The sequence below is a fragment of the Callithrix jacchus genome, chromosome 8 (assembly GCF_049354715.1).
Source record: "Callithrix jacchus isolate 240 chromosome 8, calJac240_pri, whole genome shotgun sequence".
Classification (NCBI taxonomy): Eukaryota; Metazoa; Chordata; class Mammalia; order Primates; family Cebidae; genus Callithrix; species Callithrix jacchus.
The window spans coordinates 88,923,329-88,938,503 of NC_133509.1; the positions used below are offsets into that span (position 1 = coordinate 88,923,329).

General features: G+C 40.4%; 1 pseudogene across 11 annotated transcripts in view; it reads right to left on the bottom strand.

Annotated features, from left to right (window-relative positions):
* LOC118144943 (keratin, type II cytoskeletal 8 pseudogene) overlaps window positions 1-15,175 on the bottom strand; it is a 376,247-nt pseudogene that overhangs the window by 355,843 nt on the left and 5,229 nt on the right. The window lies entirely within an intron of this gene.

Sequence of the window (15,175 nt, forward strand, 5' to 3'; positions counted from 1 at the left end):
TCAGCGTTTGGATGTTCCTTCTCTTCTCTCTGATGCACCATTCTGTCATCCTTCTGCTCTCTGTTCATCTCCTGGTCTCCCTCTGGAGCCAGGGATTTGGGGTTTATATGAGTACAGGATAGGGGGGCATGGAGGGCCAAAAGGCAACCTTTGGGCACAAAAACAGGAATGCTTGCTCCCATTTAGGGCTGTGGGTATCTAGGCTTGAGAGTGGGGCCTTTGCCAGGGAACTGCCCTCTTCTACCCAGTATTTCCCTGTCTCCTATTGGTATCAGTTTCATACATGTTGTCACAACCTATTGCTTGGAGAATTAAGCACATCCTGTGTGACTCCCCTGGGAGAGTATATGTGGATGCTTGAACCCAGTTTCCTCCAGACTTTGTCCCATGTCCCTTTCTTTTTGCTGATTTGCTTGGTATCTTTTTACTCTAACAATTCCTAGCTATGAGTGCAACTGCATACTGAGTCCTGTCAATCCTAGTGAATGCTCAAATATGGAAGTGGTCTTAGGGATCTCCCTGACATATATTTTGTGTCACAAGCAGGATTCTCTAGACCAACTCTGACTCAATGAAATACGACAAATGCATTCTTTGGTTAAAGGAGGGATTAAGGGACAGGAGGTGACAAAGCTTTAATGCCTGGATGGCTATAAAGTTACCTATAATATGAAACAGCAGCTGAGCTGCTGAGTGTTATGAGTTAAAAGTTACCTATGGGATTTTTAAATAATAGATCCTTCCCCAGGAAAGAAGACTCACTCACTGGATCACCTGGCTATTTTCAGCTATTCTGGCTAAAGTGAAAAGGGAAAAAAGTATAGCTCAGGTGATACCTTTGGTTTTCATTCTTTCCTCTAGTTGGGAGGAAAAAGGACCAAAAATACCCAAAGGTGAGTTTTGGATGAGTTAAAAATGTTAAAAAGAGCTTGGTGCAGTGACTCTCATGCCTGTAATCCTACAGCTTTGGGAGGCCAAGGTGGGAGGATCACTTGAGGCCAGAAGTTCAAAACCAACTTAAGCAACATAACAAGATCCCATCTTTACAAAAAGTAAATAAATTAAAAATTAGCCAGGCATGGTGGTGCTTGTTAAGCTTACTATTGAGATCTACTGTTCAGAAAAAAGATTCCTTTCAAAATATTGCTGCTTATTGACAATGAACTGGTCTCCTGAGAGCTCTGATGGAGATGTGCAAGGAAATGAACATTGGTTTCATCTCTGCTGACATGACATCTATTCTGCAGCTGATGGATCAAGGAGTAATTTTGACTTTCAAGTCTCATTATGTAAGAAATACATTTTGTAAGGCTTATAGCTGCCATGGGTAGTAATTCTGAAGAATCTGGGAAAAGTAAGTTGAAAACCTCCAAGCTGGGCACGGTGGCTCACGCCTATAATCCCAGCACTCTGGGAGGCTGAGGTGGGTGGATCACGAGGTCAAGAGATCGAGACCATCCTGGTCAATGAGGTGAAACCCCGTCTCTACTAAAAATACAAAAATTAGCTGGGCATGGTGGTGCGCACCTGTAATACCAGCTACTCAGGAGGCTGAGGCAGGACAATTGCTTGAACCCAGGAGGCGGAAGTTGCAGTGAGCCGAGATCACGCCATTGCACTCCAGTATGGGTAACAACAGCGAAACTCCATCTCAAAAAAAAAAAAGAAAGAAAGAAAACCTCCAAAAAGGATTCACCATTCTAAATACATAAAGATCATTTGTGATTTGTGGAAGGAGGCCAAAATATCAACATTAACAGGAGTTGGGAAGAAGCTGATTTCGATCGTCATGGATGACTTCCAGGGGATCAAGTCTTCAGTGGAGGAAGTAATGGCAGACATGGTAGAAATATCAAGAGAACCAGAATAAAAAGTGGAGCCTGAAGATGTGACTAAATTGCTGAAATCTCATGATAAAACTTGAATGAATGATGAGTTGCTTCTTATGGATGAGCAAAAGAAATGGTTCTTTAGATGGAATCTGCTCCTGGTGAAGATGCTGTGAACACTGATAGAATGACAGCAACGGAATAAGAATATTACATCAGCAGTTGATAAAGCAGCAGCAGAGTTTGAGAGGACTGACTCCAATTTTTTAATTCTACCATGGGCAAATTTCTATCAAACAGCATCACATGCTACAGAGAAAACTTTCATAAAATGAAGGATCAATCTAGGTGGCACATTTCATTGCTGTCTTATTTTCAGAAATCACCAGGGCCATCCCAACCTTCAGCAACCAGTCTTCAACTGATCAGTCAGCAGCCATCAACATCAAGGCGAGACCTTCCACCAGCAAAAAGATGACAACTTCCTGAAGGCTCAGATGATTGTTAGCATTTTTTAGCAATGAAGTATTTTTAAATTAAGGTTTGGACATTTTTAGACATAATGTATTTGCACATACATAATGCTATATACAGCAGTATGTATAGTGTAAATATAACTATGCACTGGGACACTAAAAAATTTGTGTAACTCACTTTATTGAGGCAATCTGAAACTTGAATCTACAATGTCTCTGAAATAGGCCCGTAGTAAAAACAGAGCTAGTCTCCATAACCAATGATTTTTACTATTTTTGCCAATTAGAGCCTCAGGGGAAAAGGAGGTAACATTAGAAAAAGAGAAGCAATCTCCAGATAGAGATACATTTTTAGAATTTTAAAGACCAGTTTTTAGTTTGCTAATGAACTCTCTTGAAATCAGATGTCTGACCCTTAGAAAGGCTGATGAATTTCTGGCCTGATGTGCATATTTTAAGAAGGTCAGTTTGGGCTGACATTTATCATAAGACTAAAAAAAAGCCTTGCTTGTCACCTGGACTTGGAACACAGCTGTCTGCCCCTGCAAGAGTTTGCCTTTGCTGCTGCCAAAGCAAAGCCTCTGCTTTTTTTTTTTTTTTTTTAATTTTTGAAATCAAAGATCCTAATTCCTGGGACTTAAAGCTAAATGCTATCTGTTATGAGCTGTTACAGCTTCCAGACAAGCTGTGCTCAACTGAAAACAGGCATAGGTTCAATGAATAGGACTTCAACTTGAGGACTTGTGCAGGTTTGAGACACTCCTCTGTGCAGACATACGCTATGAAAACATCATAGATGCTGGCTGGACCATCTGGGTCACATACAGATGCTCAGGGAAGAGGGTTTACTCTCTGATGGGACCACCTGAAATTGAGCTCTTCAGTTCTGTGTTGCTAATGCATCTGCAGACTGTGTTCTAACTTGCAATTACTGCCAAAAGCTACACCCTGGGCAACTGTGATGGAAGGATCACAGTGACCCCTCCACCACCCAGACAGATCAGACTACCAGGCCCCACTAGGTCTTACATCTGTTGATCTGTTGTGTTATGGATTCGCTGCCGTTGACTATAATGAATTGATAACCTGACTCTACTTTCCTCACCTTTCTCCTGGTACACACAACAGAGAAGGCAGTTTGATTATTAAATGCAGCTGTTTCCAGAAAGGGGTTGATCTTTTCTAGGCTGCTCACTAGATAAATGATCAGGACAAAAGAGATGGGAGGTTCTGTACATCATTTTGAAGTTTTTTGAAACTTCAGGATTCTTGCCTAACTGATTCCTGAACATGATGTACCTTTCTGGTCAAGTGGATAAAACTTTTTTTCTGTGAAAATGCTTTTGTCCCCTTGCATATCACCTTCCAGACAAAGGGTCTGATGAGATGAAAAAGAAAAGTGACTAGAAAAAACTATAAAGTAATGATTATGAAATGGGAAATACTGATTTTGTAACAAGGGTGATAAAACACTGGGGAAGTATCGGGCAGGGGTGGGGAGGCATTAATGACATCTGTTTAGAACTGTTTCTGGAAGCTTCTTCCTCTTGTTGAGGGAAAACTCCCCATGCCACCTTTCCAAGCTCAGAGTAGGTACTGTGAATTCAAACTGACTCCTGAGCCAAGGCCACAAGGGGTCAGTGCTGACTGTGGCACCCACAGCTGGCCGGACCCAGCCCCTTGCTCTCCGTACAGCACACCTACAAATGTCCACACACATAAGACAAATGAAGCCATGTCACTGACAAGCAGAGCTGTTTGGAACTGACTGTCTCAGAAAGTCTCCCTAAAGCCAAGGACTGAACTGAATTTATCTGGACTAGAGTGAGACCCCTAGAGTGGGAGGCCTCACCATGATGCAGTGCGCTACATTGCAGCACTGCACTGTTCATCTTTCCTGCCTGGCCCAAGTATGTCCTGTCTGGGATGCCCTAGAATTGTAAATTCTGTTTCAAGGGGTAGTGTGTACATCCTGTACTTCTTGGGGGTTTACCTTTACTACCATGGAACTGCCCTGGCCCTGGAAGCTCCAGCTTACTGGCCAGAGTTGTACTGCACCAAAGCCTCAGAAACAAAAGGTTTATACAGAAGTTCAAGGAGGAAACCGTCTGGCTTTCTAAGATAGACCTTTATAGTTAATGAGGTTAATTTTAACTGGCTAAGCCCAGGACTCCTAACAGGGATAACTGCAGGTGGGTTCCACCCTACTACGTGGGATCCTACTGATAATTTTTCTACACATGTCCGTCCCTATGACAAAACTTCATGTGGGTTTTCACAATTCGTTGCTAAGAAAGTTAGTCATGTCCTGTGTGACTTCCTGGGGACAGAACTCTGGACCTGGTTCCCTCTGGACTTTGCCCCATGCACCTTTCTCTTTGCTGATTTTGCTTGGTGTTCTTTCTAAGAAATCATAGCTGTGAATATGAATGTATGCTGAGTCATGTGAGTCCTACTAGCAAGTCATTCAACTGTGGGTGGTCTTGAGGACAACCCAACATATATACTAACATTCCAATGGCCAAAACAAGTTACACAAATCTAAAGTCAAGGGTCTGGAAAATATAATTTATTAGTGGGAGGAACTGCAGCTCATGGCAAATGATGTGGCAACAAAGAGAGACAAAGATTGGGGTCATTAATTCTATCTACCACCATTTATGTAAATATGTAAAGAAATTAGAATAGCCCTTGACACATTGACAGTGTTGAATAAATTGTTATTCTACAAAGCCATCCCAGTTATTTCTCTTCTATGTTGATTTCTCCTTTCTCTAATTTTTTTTCAACAATTGTTAGTTACCTATATGACAGAACTTAGTTTTTCTTCAAGTTTCTTACAAAAAAGATTGTAACCCCCAACAATGCTGTCAACCATTAAGGTAAAATGTCTGACTCACTGAGTTTTTTGCCACCATCTGAAAGCCTTCCCATGGCTAAGTCTGAGAAGAGCTGACTGATTTTGTCAGGCATGGAGCCTGACATGGAGCCACAGGCAGCCTCCAACTTTGTATTCATTCCTCCAATAAATGTTCGTGTGCAAGAGGTTTTTCAGGTGCTGAGCAAACAGTAGAGAACAAAGAGACAAAACTGAGCTAACATACTAGTGATACTGATCAAACCACTTATTGATCAAACCCTTCAGGACTAAGGCATTCTAACTAAACCAACAAGAACTCAACATATAAATCAAATGTTCATATATCGATTACAATGGAGATATACCTTTCCAGTGATCAACATATCCCCATTCACATATTTGAGTAAGATTCACTTTTTTTTAGCATTTAATATTGCAGAAGTTGGGTTATATCTTACAATCAATGACATCTTAAAATTAATGTGCAAGGTATTTTCTTCTAGGCTTCCAAGATCACCTGCTTCTCTGACTTAAGCTATTGCTAAAACCAAGAAGGCTTATCTGTGCAAGGTTCTCTATAAACCAGGCCCAGTAGAGGCTCACAGCACCTCCTATCCACTAGCTAGAATTCAGTCACATGGACACCAAACTGCAAGGGAAATGCAGTCTAGCTATGTGTCCAAGAAGAGAAGGAACCTGGTTAAGTAAAAAACCAGACTCTGCCATACTCCTCCCAGGGAAAGTAAGGAAAAAACACAGCCATTTTATTTTTTAGAGGTTCTCTTTTCTGAACTTTAAGCCAGCCACCGTCCTATTAGGATATTCTTGAAACAGATTTATTAATCCAGTTATCAATTTAATGATCTCTTTCACATTTAGTTATGCCTTCCTGATACTGCACCCTAGTTTCCTTGATTCGATTTTTGTAAAACTCTACCATGAGACCCATTTTATCTTTAATTAACTTCTGCATATCACCTAATATATGTGCAGTTTACTAGTCTGACATTTAGTCACTGATATGGTTTAGCTGTGTCCCCACCCAAATCTCATCTTAAATTGTAGCTCCCATAATCCCCACGCATCATGGGAGGTAATTGAATCATGGGGGTGGTTACCCGTACACTGCTGTTCTCATGATAGTGAGTGAGTTCTCACAAGATCTGATGGTTTTATATAGGAGCTTTTGTCTCCTTTGCTCAGCACTTCTCCCTTCTGCTCTCATGTGAAGAAGGGTGTGTTTGCTTCCCATTCCACCATGATTCTAAGTTTCCTGAGGCCTCCCCAGCCATGCTGAACTGTGAGTCAATTAAACCTCTTTTCTTTGTAAATTACCCAGTCTCAGGAATGTCTTTATTAGAAGTGAAAGAACAGACTAATACGGTCACTATGCCAAAGTTCTGAGGACTTCCTATTGAGCACAGATAGAAAAGATACAGACCCAAGTTCTCCTAGGGATTCAGTACAGCATAGTGCTTAAGAGTGTCAGCCTCTAGTGTCAACTTACCTCCATCAGCTCCCAGCTCCACCCCTTACTGACTGGGCCATTAACTTTGAGCAAGTTGCTTTCATCTTTTTGAATCACCTCTTTAGAAAACTAAGTAAATTAAAGGAAAAGATGCAGACAAAGATCTTAAAACAGTGCTTGGCACATAATAATCCTTTTTAAAAATGGCAGCTGTTACTAATTATTGTTAAAGACCACTTAGTTCTCAATAACTCTTCCCAACCACCGAGCTCCATTCTATGTCCAATGTGGATTCTTATTCCATCAGCTAACTAAGAAGTATATATTTTCTTTTTGAACTTTACACATTCCTGACTGTGGTTCAAAATAAGTTTTTCCTGTGGCCAGTGCAGCAGTTTTGCTGGCACCTCGGCACTGCAGCTCTTGGTGCAGAGTAAACGGGACTGGTTCCCCTTCTGACCGATGTTTGGAGCTCCGGGAAGGCAGAGTTGCCTATTACGGACTCAAGAAGGAAGCCAGACTGGAGATTCCCAAGCAGAAAAGCACCATCAGTCTTAACGCCGCTGTTTTGGCCAGCACAGTGGGTTGCTCATATTTCGGCCCTGGGAATTATCAACTTGGACGTCCACTCAGAGGCCTAATTTGAAAGTTGGTAATTACAAAGACGACAGGTGGATAAATTTACAATGATGGGAAGAAACCAGCATAAAAAGGCTGAGAATACTCAAAATCAGAATGCCTCTCCCTCTAAAGAGGATCAGAGTTCCTCATCAACAAGGGAACAAGGCTTGATGGAGAACGAGTACATCCCATTAACAGAATCAGGCTTCAGAAGATGGATAATAAGAAACTTCTGTGAGTTAAAAGAACATGTTGTAGCCCAATGTAAAGAAACTAAGAACTTTGAAAAAAGGTTTGACGAAATCCTAATGAGAATAGACAATTTAGAGAGGAATATAAGTGATCTAATGGAACTGAAGAATACAATATGGGAACTCTGAGAAGTATGCACAGGTTTAAACACTCGAATTAATCAAGCAGAAGAAAGAATATCAGAGGTCAAAGACCAACTTAATGAAATAAAACGAGAAGACAAGATTAGAGGAAAAAGGATAAAAAGGAATGAGCAAAGTCTCCAAGAAATGTGGGACTATGTGAAAAGAAAGACCTAATTTACGTTTGATAGGTGTACCTGAATGTGATGGAGAGAATGAATCCAAGCTGGAAAATATTCTTCAGGATATTATTCAGGAAAATTTTCCTAACCTAGCAAAGCAGGACAAGATTCAACCCCAGGTAATACAGAGAACACCACAAAGATATTCCTCAAGAAGAGCAACCCCAAGGCACATAATCGTTAGATTCACCAGGGTTGAAACGAAGGAGAAAATACTAAGGGCAGCCAGAGAGAAAGGTCAGGTTACCCACAAAGGGAAGCCTATCAGACTTACAGCAGATCTCTCAGCAGAAACCCTACAAGCCAGAAGAGAGTGGGGACCAATATTCAACATCCTTAAAGAAAATAACTTTCAGCCCAGATATTCATATCCAGCCAAACTAAGCTTTACAACTGAAGGAAAATAATATCTTTTATGAATAAGCAAGTACTCAGAGATTTTATTACCACCAGGCCTGCTTTACAAGAGCTTCTGAAAGAAGCATTACACATATAAAGAAACAACCAGCATTAGCCTTTCTAAAAATATACCAAAAAGTAAAGAGCATCAACATAAAGAAGAATTTACATCAACTAATGGATAAAACAGCCAGTTAACATCAAATGGCAGTAATCCTAAATTTAAATCAACTAAGTCCCCCAGTCAAAAGATATAGCCAAAACCCAACAGTATGCTACATCCAGACCCATTTCACATGCAAGGATACACAAAGACTCAAAACAAAGGGATGGAGAAAGATTTACCAACCAAATGGAGAGCAAAAATAAATAAATAAATAAATAGCAGGAGTTGCAATTCTCGCATCTGATAAAATATATTTTAAAGCAACAAAGATATAGTGGTAAAAGGATCAATGCAACAATAAGAGCTAACAATCCTAACACCCAGATACATAGAGACTTAGACTCAATGAGACAGAAAATTAATAAGGATATCCAAGACTCAAACTCAGATCCGGAACAAGTAAACTTAATAAATATTTATAGAGCTCTCCACTTTAAATACACAAAATATACATTCTTGTCAATACCACATCACACCTACTCATTGGTTTAAATGAAACATTGATTGGCCATTATTAATACCCATTTTTTTAGAATAAAGCAACATTTCCATTCTCTCTCCCTCTTTTTCTTCCTCTCCTTCACTCCTTTTTTTTCTTTCCTTCTCTCCAAAAAAAATAAATAAATAAAAATTAAAAAAATAAATAGCCCCTCATAAAAAAAAAATAATAAGTTTTTCTTTTAATGACCTTTTCTGACCACCCAAGGAGGCAGCAATTGTCTCTTGGTTCTTTGGGCCTCCCCTGAACACAAAGAATGAGGGGCATCTGCTGACCCAGATGCTACAGGTATCATCCCAATCCTCAGTTCCCAGAGGAACCCTCTCTACCTCATTTATTATTCCTTCTTTTCAGCCCTCCTTAACCTTCCACTGTCTTTTCAACTCAGCTGTTTATTTTGCTAGCATCGCTCAGTCTCTTCTAGTTTTCCTCCCCGCCTAGTATCTACAGTTAGAACAGCGCTATACAGCACAGGCACACTGAGGCAATATCCTTGATTTTTTATTTTTTAAATTCTTTTGGAGACAGAGTCTTGCTGTCACCCATGTTGGAATGCAGTGGCTAAATCATAGCTAACTGTAGCCTCAGACTCCTGGGCTGAAGTGAACCTCCCACCTCAGCCTCCCAAGTAGCTAGGACTACAGGCACCTGCCACCATACCCAGCTAATTTTTAAAAATTTTTTTAGAGACAGGGTCTTGATATGTTGCCCAGGCTTGTCTTGAACTCCTGGACTCAAGTGATCACCTTGTCTCTGCCTCCCAAAGTGCTGGGATTACAGGCATTAGCCACAGCACCTAGCCTAATTTCTTAAATTTGGAATAGACAAGCAAAGAACAAAGAAGCATAAACATATATTAATAGTTTTGTATTAACCAAATAACACATACAGAGATAATGACATGCCTGGCAAAAGGGCAAAAGCAATTAGGTGTTTATATAATTAACAACTTTATAAGAAATCAAAACAGCCAGGTGTGGTGGCTCACGCCTGTAATCCCAGCACTTTGGGATGCTGAGGCAGGTGGATCACCTGGGGTTTGGAGTTCAAGACCAGCCTGGCTAACATGGTGAAACCCTATCTCTAATAAAAATTACAAAAATTAGCCCATCGTCATGGCAGGCGCCCTACAATCCCAGCTACCCGAGAGGCTGAGGCAGGAGAATTGCTTGAACCCAGAAGGGGGAGGTGGCAGTGAGTCAAGATTGTGCCATTGCACTCCAGCCTGGGTGACAAATAGTGAAACTCAGTCTTAAAAAAAAAAATAAAAACAAAATTTAAAGTTGTTTTTTTTGTGTGCTAACCTCAAATGTGTGAAAGACATATTTATTCATGGGATGATGGGGGCTCCATTCCAGAAAGCTTAAAATGCTATAAAATCCCTATAATTACATCTTCATTTTTGGTCACAATTTTCAATCACATGTCATTAATGATATTTTGTATATGTTTACCTTCTATTTCTTTTCCTTCACAATTAATCTCATGTGGTTGACCCATGCTAGGTTCATTAAACATCAAATTGAAACAAAGCTTTGCTGCTTTGAATGTGCTTAAGATAGGCATCTTAATTTTGATTGTAACATGTTTATACTTAGCTTCCTATCATATGTTAAGATGTCTATTTTTTCTTAATTCTCCTCATGTTTATTAAAAAATAAGGATAAAATATAATAAAACAGTGAGTTGATTTCTGGCAAGATGGCCAAATAGGAACAGCTCTGGTGCATAGCTCCCAGAGAGAGCAATGCAGAAGGCAGGTGATCTCCACATTTCCAACTAGAGTACCAGGTTCATCTCATCAGGAATCACATGGGGTCAGAGAACTCCCTCTCCTAGCCAAGGGAAGTTATTCAGGACTTTTCCCAGCACTCTGGCACTCTGGCTTAGATACTGCACTTTTCCCACAGTCTTCAAAACCTGCAGACCAGAAGATGTCTTCCAGTGCCTACAACAACAGCATCCCAGGTATCCAACATAAAATGAGGCAGCCATTTGGGAAGACACCAAGCTAGCTACAGCAGTTTTTTTTTTCACCCCCAGTGGTGCCTGGAACACCAGCAAGACAGAATTGCTCATTCCCATGAAAAAGAGGGCTGAAGTCAGGGAGCCAAGTGATCTGGCTCAGCAGGTCTCACCTCCATGGAGACCAGCAAGCCAGGATCCACTGGCTTGAAATTCTTGCAGCCAGCACAGCAGTCTGAGCTCAACTTGAGACCTTTGAGCTCGGTAGGGGGTAGGGTGTCTGCCATTGCTGAGGCTCGGGTAGGTGGTCTTAACCTCACCTGTGTAAACAAAGTCACCGGAAAGTTTACACAGCAACTGGTAGAACCCAAAGTAGCTGAACAAGGCCTCTGGAGGCAGACTGTGTCACTAGACTCCCTCCTCGCTGGGCAGGGCATCTCTGAAAAAAGGCAGCAGCCCATCAGAAACTTCTAAATAAAGCCCCCACCTTCCAGGGACAAACCACCTGGGAAAAAGGGCAGTTGTGGGTACAGCTTCAGCAGACTTAAACATCCATGCCCAGCAGTTCTGAAGGGAGCAACGGATCTCCTAGCACAGCACTTGAGCTCTGATAAGTGACAGACTGCCTCCTGAAGCAGCTTCCTGACCCCCATGTATCCTGACTGGGAGATACCTCCCAGCAGGGGCTTTCAGACACCTTATACAGGAGAGCTGTGGCCGACATCTGGCAGGTACCCTTCTGGGACAAAGCTACCAAAGAAAGGAACAGGAAGCAGTCTTTGCTGTTCTGCAGTCCCCACTGGTGATTCCAAGGCAAGCAGGGTCTAGAGTGGACCTCTAGCAAACTCCAGCAGACCTGCAGCACAGGGGCCTAACTGTTAGAATGAAAACTAACAAACAGAAAGAAATAGTTTCAACATCAACTAAAAGAACATCCACTCAGAGACACCCCCTCCCCCAGCAAAAGTGGCCAACTTCAAAGACCAAAGGTAGATAAATCCACTAAGATGGGAAGAAACCAGTGCGAAAAAGCTGAAAACTCCAAAAACCAGAACACCTCTTTTCCTCAAAGGGATCACAACCCCTCACCAGCAAGGGAACAAAACTGGATGGAGAATAAGTTTGACGAATTGACAGAAGCAGCCTTCAGAAGGTGGGTAATAACAAACTTTTCCAAACCAAAGGAGCATGTTCTAACCCAATGCAAGAAAGCTAAGAATCTTGGAAAAAAAAGGTTAGATGAAATGCTAACCAGAATAACCAGCATAGAGAAGAACATAAACAACTTGATGGAGCTGAAAAACACAGCACGAGAACTTCATGAATCATACACAAGTGTCAATAGCTGAACTGATCAAGCAGAAGAAAGGATATCAGAATGAAGATCATAATGAAATAAAGTGAGAAGACAAGGTTAGAGAAAAAAAAGTAAAAAGAAATGAAGAAAGCCTACAAGAAATATGGGATTACATGAAAAGACCAAATCAACATTTGATTGGCATACCTGAAAGTGATGGGGAGAATGAAGCCAACTTGGAAAATACTCTTCAAAATATTATCCAGTGGAAATTCCCCAAACTAGCAAGGCAGACGAACATTCAAATTCAAGAAACACAGAGAACACCACAAAGATACTCCTTGAGAAGAGCAACCCCAAGACACATAATTGTTCACATTCACCAGGGTTGAAATGAAGGAAAAAATGGTAAGGGCAGCCAGAGAGAAAAGTCAGGTTACCCACAAAGGGAAGCCCATCAGACTCACAGCAGATCTCTCTGAAGAAACCCTACAAGCCAGAAGAGAGTGGGGCCATTATTCAACATCCTTAGAGAAAAGAATTTTCAACCCAGAATTTCATATCCAGTCAAACTAAACTTCATAAACAAAGCAGAAATAAAATTCTTTATGGACAAGCAAATGCTGAGATATTTTGTCACCACCAGGCCTGCCTTACAAGAGCTCCTGAAGGAAACACTAAATATGGAAAGGAAAAACCAGTACCAGCCACTGCAAAAACATACCAAATTGTAAAGATCATTGACACTATGAAGAAACTGCATCAACTCATAGGCAAAACAACCAGCTAACATCAAAATGGCAGGATCAAATTCACACATAACAATATTAACCTTAAATGTAAGTGGGCTAAATTCCCCAATTAAAAGACACAGAATGGCAAATTGGATAAAGGGTCAAGACCCATCAGTGTGCTGCATTCAGGAGACCCACCTCATGTGCAAAGACACACATAGGCTCAAAATAAAGGGATGGAGTAATACTTACCAAGCAAATGGAAAGCAAAAATAAAAAGGAGGAGTCACAATCCTAGTCTCTGATAAAACAGATTTTAAACCAACAAAGACCAAAAGAGACAAAGAAGGGAATTACATAATGGTAAAGGGATCAATGCAACAAGAAGAGCTAATGATCCTAAATATATATGCACCCAATACAGGAGCACCCAGATACATAAAGCAAGTTCTTAATGAACTACAAAGAGACTTAGACTCCCACACAATAATAGTGGGAATCTTTAACACCCCACTGTCAATATTTGACAATCAACAAGACAGAAAATTATCAAAGATATCAAAGACTTGAACTCAGATCTGGACCAAGTGAACCTAATAGACAGCTACAAAACTCTCCACCCCAAATCCACAGAATATACATTCTTTTCAGCACCACATTGCACTTATTCTAAAATTGACCACATAATTGGAAGTAAAACACTCCTCAGCAAATGCAAAAGAACAGAAATCATAACAGTCTCTCAGACCACAGTGTATTCAAATTAGAACTCAGGATTAAGAAACTTACTCAAAACCATACAACTACATGGAAACTGAACAACTGCTCCTGAATGACTACTGCATAAGTAATGAAATGAAGGCAGACATAAAGATGTTCTTCGAAACCAATGAGAATGAAGACACAACACACCAGAATCTCTGGGACACATTTAAAGCAGTACGTAGAGGGAAATTCATAGCACTAAATGTCCAGAAGAGAAATGCAGAAAGATCTAAAACTGACACCCTAACATCATGGTTAAAAGAACTAGAGGAGCAAGATCAAACAAATTCAAAAGCTTGCAGAAGACAGGAAATAACTAAGATCAGAGCAGAACTGAAGAAGATAGAGACATAAAAAACACTTCAAAAAAAATCAGTTAATCCAGAGCTGGTTTAAAAAAACAATCAACAAAATAGATAGACCACTAGCCAGAATAAGAAAGAAGAAAAGAGAGAAGAATCAAATAGATGCAATAAAAAATGAAAAAGGGATATCACCACCAATCCCACAGAAATGCAAACTACCAATCGAGAATACTACAAACACCTCTAAGCAAATAAACCAGTAAATCTAGAAGCAATGGATAAATTCCTGGACACTTAACTCCCTCCCAAGACTAAACCAGGAAGAAGTTGAATTCCTGAATAGACCAATAACAAGGTCTGAAATTGAGGCAGCAATTATTAGCCTACCAACCAAAATATGTCCAGGACCAGACTGACTCACAGCTGAAATCTACCAGAGGTACAAAGAGGAGCTGATATCATTTCTTCTGAAACTATTCCAAACAATAGAAAAAGGACTTCTCTCTAGCTTATTATATGAAACCAACATCATCCTGACACCAAAAACCTGGCAGAGTCACAAGTGAAAAAGAAAATTTCAGGCCAATATCCATGATAAATAATGATGTGAAAATCCTCAATAAAATAGTGGCAAACTGAATCCAACAGCACATCACAAAGTTTATCCATCATGATCAAGTCTGCTTCAGTCCCAGGATGCAAGGCTGGTTCAACATATGCAAATCTATAAATATAATCCATCACATAAACAGAACCAAAGACAAAAACCATATAATTATCTCAATAGATGCAGGGAAGGCCTTTAACAAAATAAATTCAACAGCCCTTTATGCTAAAAACTCTCAATAAACTAGGTATCAATATAATGTATCTCAAAATAATAAGAGCTATTTATGACAAACCCACAGCCAATATCATACTGAATGGGCAAAAACTGCAAGCATTCCCTTTGAAAACTGGCACAAGACAAGGATGCCATCTCTCACCACTCCTATTCAACATAGTATTGGATGTTCTGACCAGGGCAATCAGGCAAGAAAAAGAAAAAAGGGTATTCAATTAGGAAAAGAGGAAGTCAAATTGTCTCTATTTGCAGACAACATGATTGTATATTTAGAAGACCCCATTGTCTCATCCCAAAATCTCCTTAAGCTGATAAGCAACTTCAGCAAAGTCTCAGGATACAAAATCAATGTGCAAAAATCACAAGCATTCCTATACACCCATAACAGACA